The following is an 11,522-nucleotide window of genomic DNA, read 5'->3' on the forward strand; positions in this document are numbered from 1 at the left end:
CCTTCCCCGCCTTCACCCAATTCAACAACCCCCCTTCCATCCGGCAACCATCAAAATGTCCTCTGAATCTGAGTTTGTTTCTGTTGTGTTTGTTTATTTTGTTTTTTAGATTCCACATATAAGTGAAATCATACGGTATTTGTCTTTGTCTGACTTATCTCACTCAGCGCAATACCCTCTAAGTCCATCCATGTTGTTGCAAATGGTGAGATTTCATTCTGTTTTATAGCTGAGCACTATTCCATTGTATATATGTACCAGTTCTTCGTTGTCCAATCGGCTATTGATGGACACTTAGGTTGTCAGATAGGTACTACACTTATTGAGGTGATCACTTAAGAAGTTATATAAATGTCTAATCACTATGTTGTATACTTGAAACTAATATAACATTGTATGTCAACTATCATTGAAAAATAGAAAGTTATTTTTAAAAAGTCGGAAGTCTTTCGAGACAGTGACAGTGGAGAAATAAACCAAGCATGGGACTTTCTGAGCACAGAGCTCTGGGTGACTGCACAGTTCACACGCCCATGAAGCTGACATGGATGGTGTCAGTAACGGCACAAAGCAAATCCTTTCTCACTATTGATTTAGGAACTTGTCATACTAGCGACTTGAGGTTTATATGTTGGAAGCCAGGTAAACTTTTTATTTCAGAAAGCTGACTTTTATAAAAGGCATGTGTCCAGCAAAATCATCTGTCAAAAAAGGCTTCACCTTGATTTCTTGAACTTTATAAGATGTTCCAAATTACCTTATAACTACAGTTCTCCTGAGATCTGTGGGGATCTCGCTTTGAAAAAGGTTTTCCCTTTTCATTTCATTTAGATTCTATCTACATTTATCTATTTATATTCATATTATAGATTGTTTGGGTAACAGCCCCATACATTATATGATATCTCAGGGCCCCCATTTGTATTAGGGTTTGTGATCCTCTCAGCATGAAGCAATCACCTCTCCTGACAGTGTTTAATTTTTAATGCAGTGTTTCTCAAACTGGGTTCTGCAGAGGTGTATTCTTGGGTGCCCTAGCTTTCACGTTTGGGGAATGCTGCTTTACGTCCTAGGTTAAGTTCTGACCCAAAGGTTTTGAAGCCTTAAAGTGTGTGAGGAGAAGGTGTGTGCCTTTCCTAAGGACCACATTCAAGTCAAATGTTTAAAAGAATAGTTGAGAAAAAGGGAAAATGGTAATCTTCATTCAGATAAGATTTGGCCTACTGGTTAAAAAAAAAAATCAAAGTAATCAAATATTGAGGAAGAATCATGTTACCAACAATAATAGTTCTGAGAGTTCATGGTAAGACACGGACTTGCAATGTAATTGTTAATCCTTTGAGGAGGGTCCTAGTTGAGCGTCCATTTTGCAGATAACACACCCAGGAGGAAAACAATGCACAGACAGGTTCTGTCAACACCCAGGTCTCCAGTGGAAGGGGCAGGAGTCAAATTCAAAGCCCCAGAAGCTGATACTAAAGCCAGTGCCTCCCGCTCCATGCTATTTCTTTACACACTGTGCTAGCAAGTCTTTAACACATGAAGTTTGTGTCCTTTTAGGCTTCAATAAGAATAAGGGTCTGCAGAATTTATGAGACGTGACTGTTTTAAAATCTAGACTTTATTATTATTCATGTATGGTAAACGCCACAGATCAGGAGATGACTGCCACTGAAGAGTTTGTTACTCACAGTTTCCAAGAGATAATGGCACGTCATACCACACAGGCCACATGGGGAAGCAGCAGGGTGGGTCAGGAGGCAGAGAGAGAAGGAGGAAAACGCGGGCAAGAACCCATTCATCAGAGTTGCAACCACACATCTCAAAGATGTAGACTTGTGAATAAATAACACTGGAAACAGAAAGCAAATGTGACACTTTAGTGATTGCAAGTAATCATGATTATGCTTCTTGGTAATTAGGCAGAGTTGATAAGCAATTTAAAAAAGTTTCAAATGCATATTATTTCTGATTTTCTCTTCTTACTTTGTTAGTTTCCTAATGTCAATAAGCAGAATTAGTGTCGATGATACTTCGCTGGCTTGGTTCCTTCGGTCCCATATCCGGAGTCTCATCCCACCGGTGCCCTCCTGGCTCTGGGATAACTAGTCCTTGAGCTGCACTTCCTGCTGGGAAACTGGGAGTCCTGGGGCTGAGGACTGAAGGCACCAACATGTCCAGGCTCAAAGGGGAGAAGGACACTGGTCTAAGAAGGGGCCCTACGGGCTGGCATTGAGAAGTGGAAGCGGAAGGGGCAGGGGTGGAGGACGGACTCACCAATGGCCAGCTCAGGCCTACAGCTGCGGGAGGCCTGAGAAGCCAGGGCCAGCCTTTGTCAGCACAGAGACTGTCCAGTGAGTCTGCATTGACCTGTTCCAGGCTTTGTCTTCCTTAAGGAATAGGAGAATGTCAGAGTAGGGCTCAAGGAGGTGAACACGATTTACCCCCAGGACATGTAGGGCTACATGAGGAAGTCTCCACACCCAGCCATCTCACGTCTTTCTATAACCCAGTGACGGCTTCCAAAACCTCATGTGGAAACACATCACATCTCTTTCATTTTCTTCCCCAACTGAAAATGGATTCAGCCTTCAAGGGCCATCTCATCTGAAAGTCCAATATCTCCCCCTTGAGGTTCTCTCCTCCTCAAATTGTCCAGGAACGTGGAGAATGGATGTGACCCAAATGGGCTGCGTTTAATCAAACTCCATGCACAGCGCTGGGCTTGGGCTGGTGCCCCCAGCTGCATGACTCAGGCAGAGCTCTGGTCCCATCCAGCTGAAGGCCTGCTGGGCAGCTGCTGACCTAGATCCCTGCCCAAGCCACTGCGTTCCTTCAAAGGTGGGCGATGACACTCAGCGCTCAGTTCAGCTAACAGGACACTATGATTTGACTCCAGGCTCTCAGCTTTTAGTGCTCAGCTCATTGGGATAACAAATTTCCCCCTAAACCCCCTCTCTAAGGGTGCACCTCCTGCTGCTGCCAGGGAGCCCAGGCCCTCACATCCAACAGTCTGATGACACCCCTGTCCCCAGGAAGTGGAGCTGCCCCGACGCAGCGCCAGGCAGCTACACCCCTTTCTTAATCTCTTCCAGCATCTCAGTGTTGCCCTGCTGCCTCAGAAAAGGCAAGGTGACATTCCAGTATCAGTCTTGCTACAACAGAGGAAGAAAGAAAACACCCCACAGAACATTTGCTCTTCCCCAGGGCATCATTCCACACTTCCGTTCTTAGTGGTGCTTTCGTTTTTCTCACCCCTCTGCTCCCTACTCCCAGCACAAATATCCTTAAAAAGCAATTCAGGACAAAGTCAAAATCGTTTTGTTTCCCGTACACACCCCAACATCTCGGCTGTTGGTTTGCTGATGCTTAAACCCACTTCTAAGTGGAGATAAGGTCTTTCTTTCCTGTCTCTACTTGATGATTACAGCTTTATGACAGGCTAGTAGAAGTAACATGCTTCCCAACTAATTCTTAGATTCTTTCTGCAACTCTTTCAGCCAGGACCTGTGATAATCTTGATTAAAAGTGGGCAATCTACAGCCCGTGGGTCAAATCTGGCTAGCTGCTTGTCTTGTATGATCCACGAGGGCCCATAAAAGTTTTATTGACACCCAGCTGTGCTCATTTATTTATGTATTTTTTACAGCTGCTTTCATGCTACAATAGGATTTGCAACAGAGAATGAATTGCCCTCAAAGACTAAAATATTTACTATCTGGACCTTTACAGAGAACATTTGTTAACCCCCAGTCTACATGATGTGAGGTTCAGTGCTTACTAATGAGGTGCCATGAGCTAGTTACTTAACCTCTCTGGACCTCAGTTGTCACATCTGTGAACTGGGCATAATCACTCTGACCTTGGGAATGTATGAGAAAAAAGTTGGTGTGTGGAAAGTGCTCAGCAGTGTTTTGTATCTAGAAAGTGTTCCATTTCTAGATGGAAAGTGTTCCCTTCCATTTTGTAGCTATTGGCATATGAGTAATGTGGTGAGGAGGATCTTAGGGAGAAAAAATAACTTTGGATAAACTTCTTGACCCTCGGTTATTACAGGCAGCCTGGTTACATCATGTCTGCACAGACAGAAGCTGTGCCCTAAAGTTTTCCTCTCCAGCTCATGTCTAAACATGTATTTTGCACATGTAGACAATGAAACAATGCCTTTAACTCTGAGCAAAATGATGTATTGCTGAGCATCTGGGTTGATGGTCGATGATACACCAAGCATGATGTTTGACACTTGCTTTGGCAATGTCACAAAGTGTGGCACGAGGCAGGGGAGGACAAGAAGCGTCATTCAGGAAGAAGTCAGGAGCTAAAATCAAAGAAGCAACTAAGATACAGCGTTCAGATGAGCTCAAAGGCTGTGTCTCTCTCTTTATCATCATGGGCAAGATCCAGTTTATCTTAATTGAGGGGATCATACTAGTTCTCCTAAACAAAAGTGCGATACCTTGGAAAATCACACGCCTCTTGTCTAATTTTAAGCCCTGTTTAGTGGTTCCTGTGTTATCATCCTTCTCAACAGTAAATAACAGGACATCGTTATTTATAGAAACTTTTATTTGAAACACTGACCTACAAAAGAATTGACAAAAAGGAGCTGAAGCTTTTTTATGTTCTTGTCAGGTGGCAGCAGTACTAGAAGAACAAGGTGTCTTAGGCCCATGGGAGTGGCAGAAGCTTCTGATGGCTTCACAGGGAGTTGGTGTGGTGTTGTGGTCATGCTGACGGGGAAAGCAAAGGGTCTAAGCTCTGGTGTTGGCTTTGCCACACGCCTTGGACTGCTGAATTAACCTCTGTAGGACCTACAATCCTGTAATTGTCCATGTGTCAACGTGGAGGGCACTTTGGATGAGATTAACAATGAAATTGATGACTTTTGGGGAAAGCAGATTGCCCTCCATAATGTGACTGGGCCTCATTTGATCAGTTGAAGGGCTGAATGGAACAAAAAGACTGGTCTCTCCAAGCAAGAGGGCTTCTCCAGCAGATGGCCTTCAGATTTCCTGTGCACGATTGACAATCCTGGCACTCTACACTCCGTAATTGCATGAAGCAATTTTTTATGATAAGTAAACATCCCCTCCTTCTCATATATATGATATATGTATGATAGGATACATATCCTATTGGTTCTGTTTCTCTGGAGAACCCTAATACTATTCCATTCATAAAATAAGACTTTAATAAAGTCTCTGTTAACTGTGAAATAAAAAGCTTCTATGGACTCCTGGGTTGAGAGATTGACCATGTGTGTGAAAGTGCTTTGCACCAGATTGATGACTTCATTTTTTTCTTTGCACAAAACATCTTCTCGTCACTGCAATAATGGAGAGCATAGGTGCTGGAGCCAGAACCCATTGGTTCAAATCCAAGCTGTGCCACTCGGTAGGGCAAACTACTTAAGTATTCTAAGCCTCAGTTTCTCTTCTGTAGATAATAAAAATACCTACCTCATAAGATTACTGGGAGAATTGATGAGTTAATACAAGTTAATGTGCTTTACAAAGTTTCTGGCCCTCAGTAAGGAATTGTCTCAGTTAGGATAGACCTGGTTATACTGCAATGATGAATACATCACTTTTGCTCTTGTTGGCTGGGAATACTTAAGTAGTTGTGTGAAACCTTAAGGAAAGCAGGAAAAAAATCAACTATGTGCCTGGAAGTGTGTGGGGAGAATAAAACACTTGGAGAACAGAATTAATACCTTCTACAGTTATTATTGTTAATATTATATATTTATATGTATCCATGTATACACATCTTTAATTAATATTATGTATTACGTGGTCAACTTCACTTTGCTTCCTTGCTCAGGGCAAAGGACTTCTTCCAACATTGGATTGATGCTTTCTGCAGGAAATGTCTTCTCCATCTGGCTTAGTGGAGATAATATGGTACTGCTTGTCCAATAGTTACAGCCCTGAGTTATGAAGTCATCAGTATCCAAGCAGAAAGACACAGTTTAGCGTCTTGGGCTGATATCAAGCAACTTTCATATGGAAGCAATTACTCCCTTGGTGGTGGTGGGGAATTTTTAAAATGCAAATATACCATTATTTACTAGATCTTGGAGGTCATGCCTCTTGTATTTCATTCTGAACTTCTTGCTCCACTCCTTTCAAATCTCCCCTGCTAATTTTGGCTCCTCAGAAATAAGTCTACCAAGGCAGAACATTGGCAGTCAAATAAGTCTCATTGGCCTTTAGCTCATTTTATTTCTTAACTTGCAAGGTTCCATTGCTCTCTGTTCTCCACTGACTTTCCATTCCCCATTATATTACATGTGTAGTGTGCGGCATTGACCTTGACACATGATATACATCCGCTTGTCAAGAATTGATCTAGTAGGTAGACGCCTCTTAATGTGCTGTGTCTACCATTTTACGACTATCATATATGGACACACTTTGGTGTTATAAATAACTTTGAAAGACCTATGCACAGAGAAAATGCTTCTCAGAAACACTTAAAATGGATTTTCTTTATTTTCAGGTGAATCCCCATTAAATGTAGGTATATTTAGATAAATGGTCTGTGTCCTCAATAAACTGGCAATTTGGGAAATTTCTTTGTGACTTTCCCAGAGTCTTATGAATGTGGCCAGCTGGCGAGTGGGGGTAATATCCTGAGAAAATCAGCTGACTATGCTTCTTAAGAAGCTCAACGTGTCTGAAAGAGGTACAAGAAAATCCAGTTACTCATTCAGTCACTTTTTATAGAGTGCCTCCTATGTGCTTGGTGCAGTTTTAAACAGTGGGGTACAGTGGTGAACTAGCTGACCAAACCCCCTTGGAATGAACATTCTAGTGGAGGATATAGAGAATCCCAGAAAAATTAGATAGACAATAACATTTCAGATAGTGACATATACTATGAAGAAAAATAAACAGGGTAAAGCAACAGGAAAGGAGTGGTGAGAGGAGCTATTTTATTTTATTTATATTAGTTTCAGGTGTACAAAACAACATAATGACTAGACATTTACACCCCTCACAGAGTGACAACCCCAACAAGTCTACCACACATCTGGCATCATACAAGCTATTACAACATCAGTGACTATATTCCCTATGCTGTACTTTACATCCTGTGAATACACACACACACATATATATATTTACATCCCGTGAATGAATGAATATATATGTGTGTGTGTGTGTGTGTGTGTGTGTGTGTGTGTGTATATTGACATTCGATATTATTTTACATCAGCTTCAGGTGTACAGCGCAGTGGTCAGGCATCTACACAATCTATGAAGTGATCCCCCCGAGAAGTCTAGTACCCATCTGGCACCCCACATTATCTACACAACAGTATTGATTATATTCCCCATACTGTATTTCCCATCCCTGTGACTATTTTGTGACCACCAATTTGTACTTTCTAATCCCTTCGCCTTCTCCCCCATCCTCACACCCCTCCCATCTAGCAACCATCAGTTTTTCCTCTGTATCTCTGAGTGAGGAGCTATTTTAGATCAGTTGGTCTGGAAAGACTTAGGAGGAGATTTTTGAGCAGCAACCTGAATGAACCACAGGAAGGAATAGGCCACAGGAAGGTAAAGAAAACAAGGCACAGGAAATATTAAATACGCAGTGGGTCAGAATTAACTTGACACATGTTACAAAGCAAGGGGACCAATTCAGCTGGAGCAGGGAGATGGCTGACGAACAAAGTTCATGAAGGTGGGTGATGGTTAGAGTTTCAGGACCTTGCACGCTAAAGTAAAGGGTTTGGATTCGTAATTGAGATGAGAATCCTTTGGAGGGTTTTGAGGGGATGAATGAAGTCTCTGATTTGTATATTAGAAGGTGCCTGTGACTAACATGTGGCTGGTAGACTGTCATGGGGCAAGAGGGGAAGCTGGGTTAGGAGGCTCCCCTAGAGCCTGTCCAGGAGAGAGGACAGTTCCAGCGGAGGTGGTATGACCTAGTGGGATTCAGCAGATAGTGGAGGAGGATCCAGCCTGACATTTTGCTGGATGAATGTGGGATGTAAAGAGAACAACAGAGTCAAGAATGACTCCTAAGTTTGTGTTCTCTACAACTGGCTAAATGTTGGTGTTATTCATTGAAAGGACTGGAAATTATATTAGTGAGAGTTCACACAGGAAAAATCAAACAAAAACACTTTAGGTGTTTTAAGCAGAAAGAGGTTGAATACAGGAAATTGAGTGCTTACAGAAACGCTGGAAGAGCTGAGAAAACACAAGTTAGGGCAGGTACCCAGTAGTATTCAGTGCTGCCACCTCTACTTGGTCCAGTTAATTTAGGAGCTCTTGCTTCCAGCCTGAGATCAGGAAACGTGGCGATGGGCACGCTGCCTCTCAACACTGAGGGGAGTAACCACAGTGGACCAGCACGAGGCCACTGCAGAAACTCACGTCTGCCAAAACGCCCATGTCCAGGCTCAATGCACGGGGAAGAAGGATATATTCTGTTTCTCTTCCACCTTCGAAATATCACACTGCAGCCCTTCATTAGCAGACCACAGCTGCTATCAGACACTGAGAGGCAGATGAGCCTGGTAGATAAAGTTCCCAGCCTTTCAGTGGATTGCCAAAAAGAAGCTTATAAGGCAGAAAATGGGCCAGAGGCCAGGGGAATAGGACCTTGTAAGCTAAAGGGAAGATAATAAAACAATATAGATTATTGTGTCATAAGTTTGCTGTGGACACAAACACATCCACGTTGGAAGTGTCAAGAAGGCAGCTGGATATACGAGTCAAGAATTCAGGGGAAATATTGAAGATGAAAACATAAATTGGGGAGCCATTAATATATGATAGTAATTAAAGGTGTGCATCTGGAGAATATTATCTAGGGAATAATTGAGTGTAGGTTGAGAAGAGAAGAGGTCCAAGAATAGAGCCCTCCATGATTTGGGGAAAATTGGGGTATTTGGGCAATAGAGAAATGTTTCTAGGATTAAGCGGGTTGAAGTGGGAACCTGAGGTAAGCTTAAAGGAACAGCTTAAGTATTCCAGTCAAGAATACAAGAGTCCTTAGAGGTCAGGAAGAAGAGGGGATACTGGCCAATGCCCAAGAAGGTGGGAAAACAATCTGGAGATTGTGGTCCTCCGAAAGCCAAGCGAAAGAGGAGGGAACAATTATCTGTGTCAAGTACTGATTAGAGCTTTAATAAGATGGCGTATGGGAATTCAACATTGGATTTGGTCTAATGGAAGGTGTAGGTGACCTTAACTAGAGTAATTTCCAAAATCCTGAATGGAATAGATTGGAGGGAGAATGTGCAGTGAGAAAGTAAAGAGTAAACTTATACAAGTCTTTGGAGTAGTTTTGATGTAATATAAAATTAGCAGATAAATAGAGTAGTGATTGGAGGTGACATAGAGTCTAGGGAAGGAATTATTAAAGAAAGACAATGTGAAAGCCTGTTCATGTGTTGATGAGAATGATGCATGGTCATGAAAGTCAACCTGAGAATGGAACAGTCAAGACTCAAATTGATTGGCAGGTGTTGATCAACGCAATAGAAATGTCTAGTCTGGTTCCAGATTACTCTTGGTTCTGTGACTCTTTTTTGAGAAGGATACAGACATTGCTTTCAAAGAAATTACTGGATAGTTAAAATGCACACATGTGCAAAAATTGAGGAGCAATTTCCAATAAAACATAAACAAGACCAACATTTTATTTTATAGGCAGTAAATAAAGTGCTTGAGGCAGCAAATAAAGACTGAATTGTAAAATTATAATGGAGAAGGCAGAGGAACACTTTTTGAGGGCTCTTTTCTATCAGATTTTAAAGAATGTTAAGGACATGAATTTCTGGATAAGTGACATGTGAATATTCTTCACAGGGAGGGAAGTATGGCTTAATAATGATGCAGAACAAAGAATCACAAAGCATGTTGGGAATGTGAAAGAATTAGAGTAGCCGGAGCAGGGGGGCTACAACTGAGGGCCATGAGTGAGGGCCTTGGCTTTTACCCAGTGGGCAATAGGTTCTTTCACCCTCATAGACATTAGGTTCCTTTTTTTTAATTAAAATTTTATTGGGGTGACATTGGTGAGTAAAACTACATAGGTCTCAAGTGTACAATTCTGTAATCCATCATCTACATACCACATCATGTGCTCACCACCCAGAGTCAGTTCTCCTTCCGTCACTATATATTTGATCCCCCTTTCCCTCTTTTACCATCCCCTTCCCCCCTTATCCTCTGGTAGCCACTAAACTATTGTCTGGACACTAGGTTCTTGAATGGGTGATATGACTTGTTTTGACCATATCAGTGGATCCATGAATCGTTTGCTCTAAAGCAATGTTGTTTTATTTTTCAGAACTTCCTTGGATCTCAAGGAAATTCTTCTGGAATAATGAAGGCATCCATGCTAAGACCTAAAGTACCAGCCTAGTAGGAGTCCATTCAGTTCGTGCTGTGGCAAATACCTTGGAACTCATTGTATTGTTAGTTCTCATACGTTTCTCTATTTAGTGCACACACACTTAACTGCAAAGCTGCCATCAATAAAACTTTTATGGTACCTATTGCTCAAGTATCTTTCATGTGTGCTAGACATTTTCCAAAACTTAACAATTCTGTATCTGATTTGCATCATCTTATTTAAACAAAGACAGTGTTGGCCATACTGCCTACCCAACGGGCTCTAAAAATTACAATAATTTTCACAGCTATGTAGTGGCAATCTATCTCTTTTGAGTTTCCAGAAACAGTTTTGCTTTATGTGCTCTCAAGAAAACTGAGACATTGGAAGTGTGGAGATTGTGGTTGGGAAGTGCTTCTAGGATCACAGGAGTGGCTTAAGTATTATCCCGTTGGAACTTCGTAGTCAGTGTCATCATATTGAGCGTGTTTATCAATGTAGTAGGTATAGAATTCTTTGATTTTATTTCCCATCAGCCCAGAAACCCCCAAGGGGCTCATGCTCCTGATTCATCAGCCCATTTGTATGGCAGCGTCACTCTGTATGAGTTAGTGAACAAGCAGTGACTTTAGAGAAAGGATTGGTGTACATTGTCGATGTTGTACGTTGTAGATGGTTGTACACTGAAGAGCTCAACAGAAGGTTAATCGATTCATGTCTTGTTTTCTGTAAAGTAGTGGCATTTTGTGTTGCAAAACAATCATAACTCTTTAGGCTTCTTGGAGGATGGGGTTTTCTGGGCAAAATATGCCGAGTTTCTGTACACCAGGCATTTATTCCAAGTGAGCTCACACCACTGTCCGCTCAGTTCTAGGGAGATTTCGGTGGCAGTTTTATTTCCTGTCCAGTGATTTAGAAAATACAGAGCTTTGACTTTTGGTTCTAACAAACCCACTAGTTGTTGTGGTGGGTTTTGCTGATTTATCGTTGTTGATAATTTGTGTTATTTTTTAATGATGGTTCTATTTGTGGTCTAGGGATATGTCTGGAATTTGGTTTGGCTTTTGGTCAGTCATTGAGATCGCCTCCAGTTTGGGGTTCTTAGCCTGGCTTGTGTGGGGTGAGCTTTGCCTTCTCCGAACGCCTGGCAGCCACTGGGT

This window comes from Rhinolophus ferrumequinum, chromosome 2 (assembly GCF_004115265.2).
Source record: "Rhinolophus ferrumequinum isolate MPI-CBG mRhiFer1 chromosome 2, mRhiFer1_v1.p, whole genome shotgun sequence".
NCBI lineage: Eukaryota > Metazoa > Chordata > Mammalia > Chiroptera > Rhinolophidae > Rhinolophus > Rhinolophus ferrumequinum.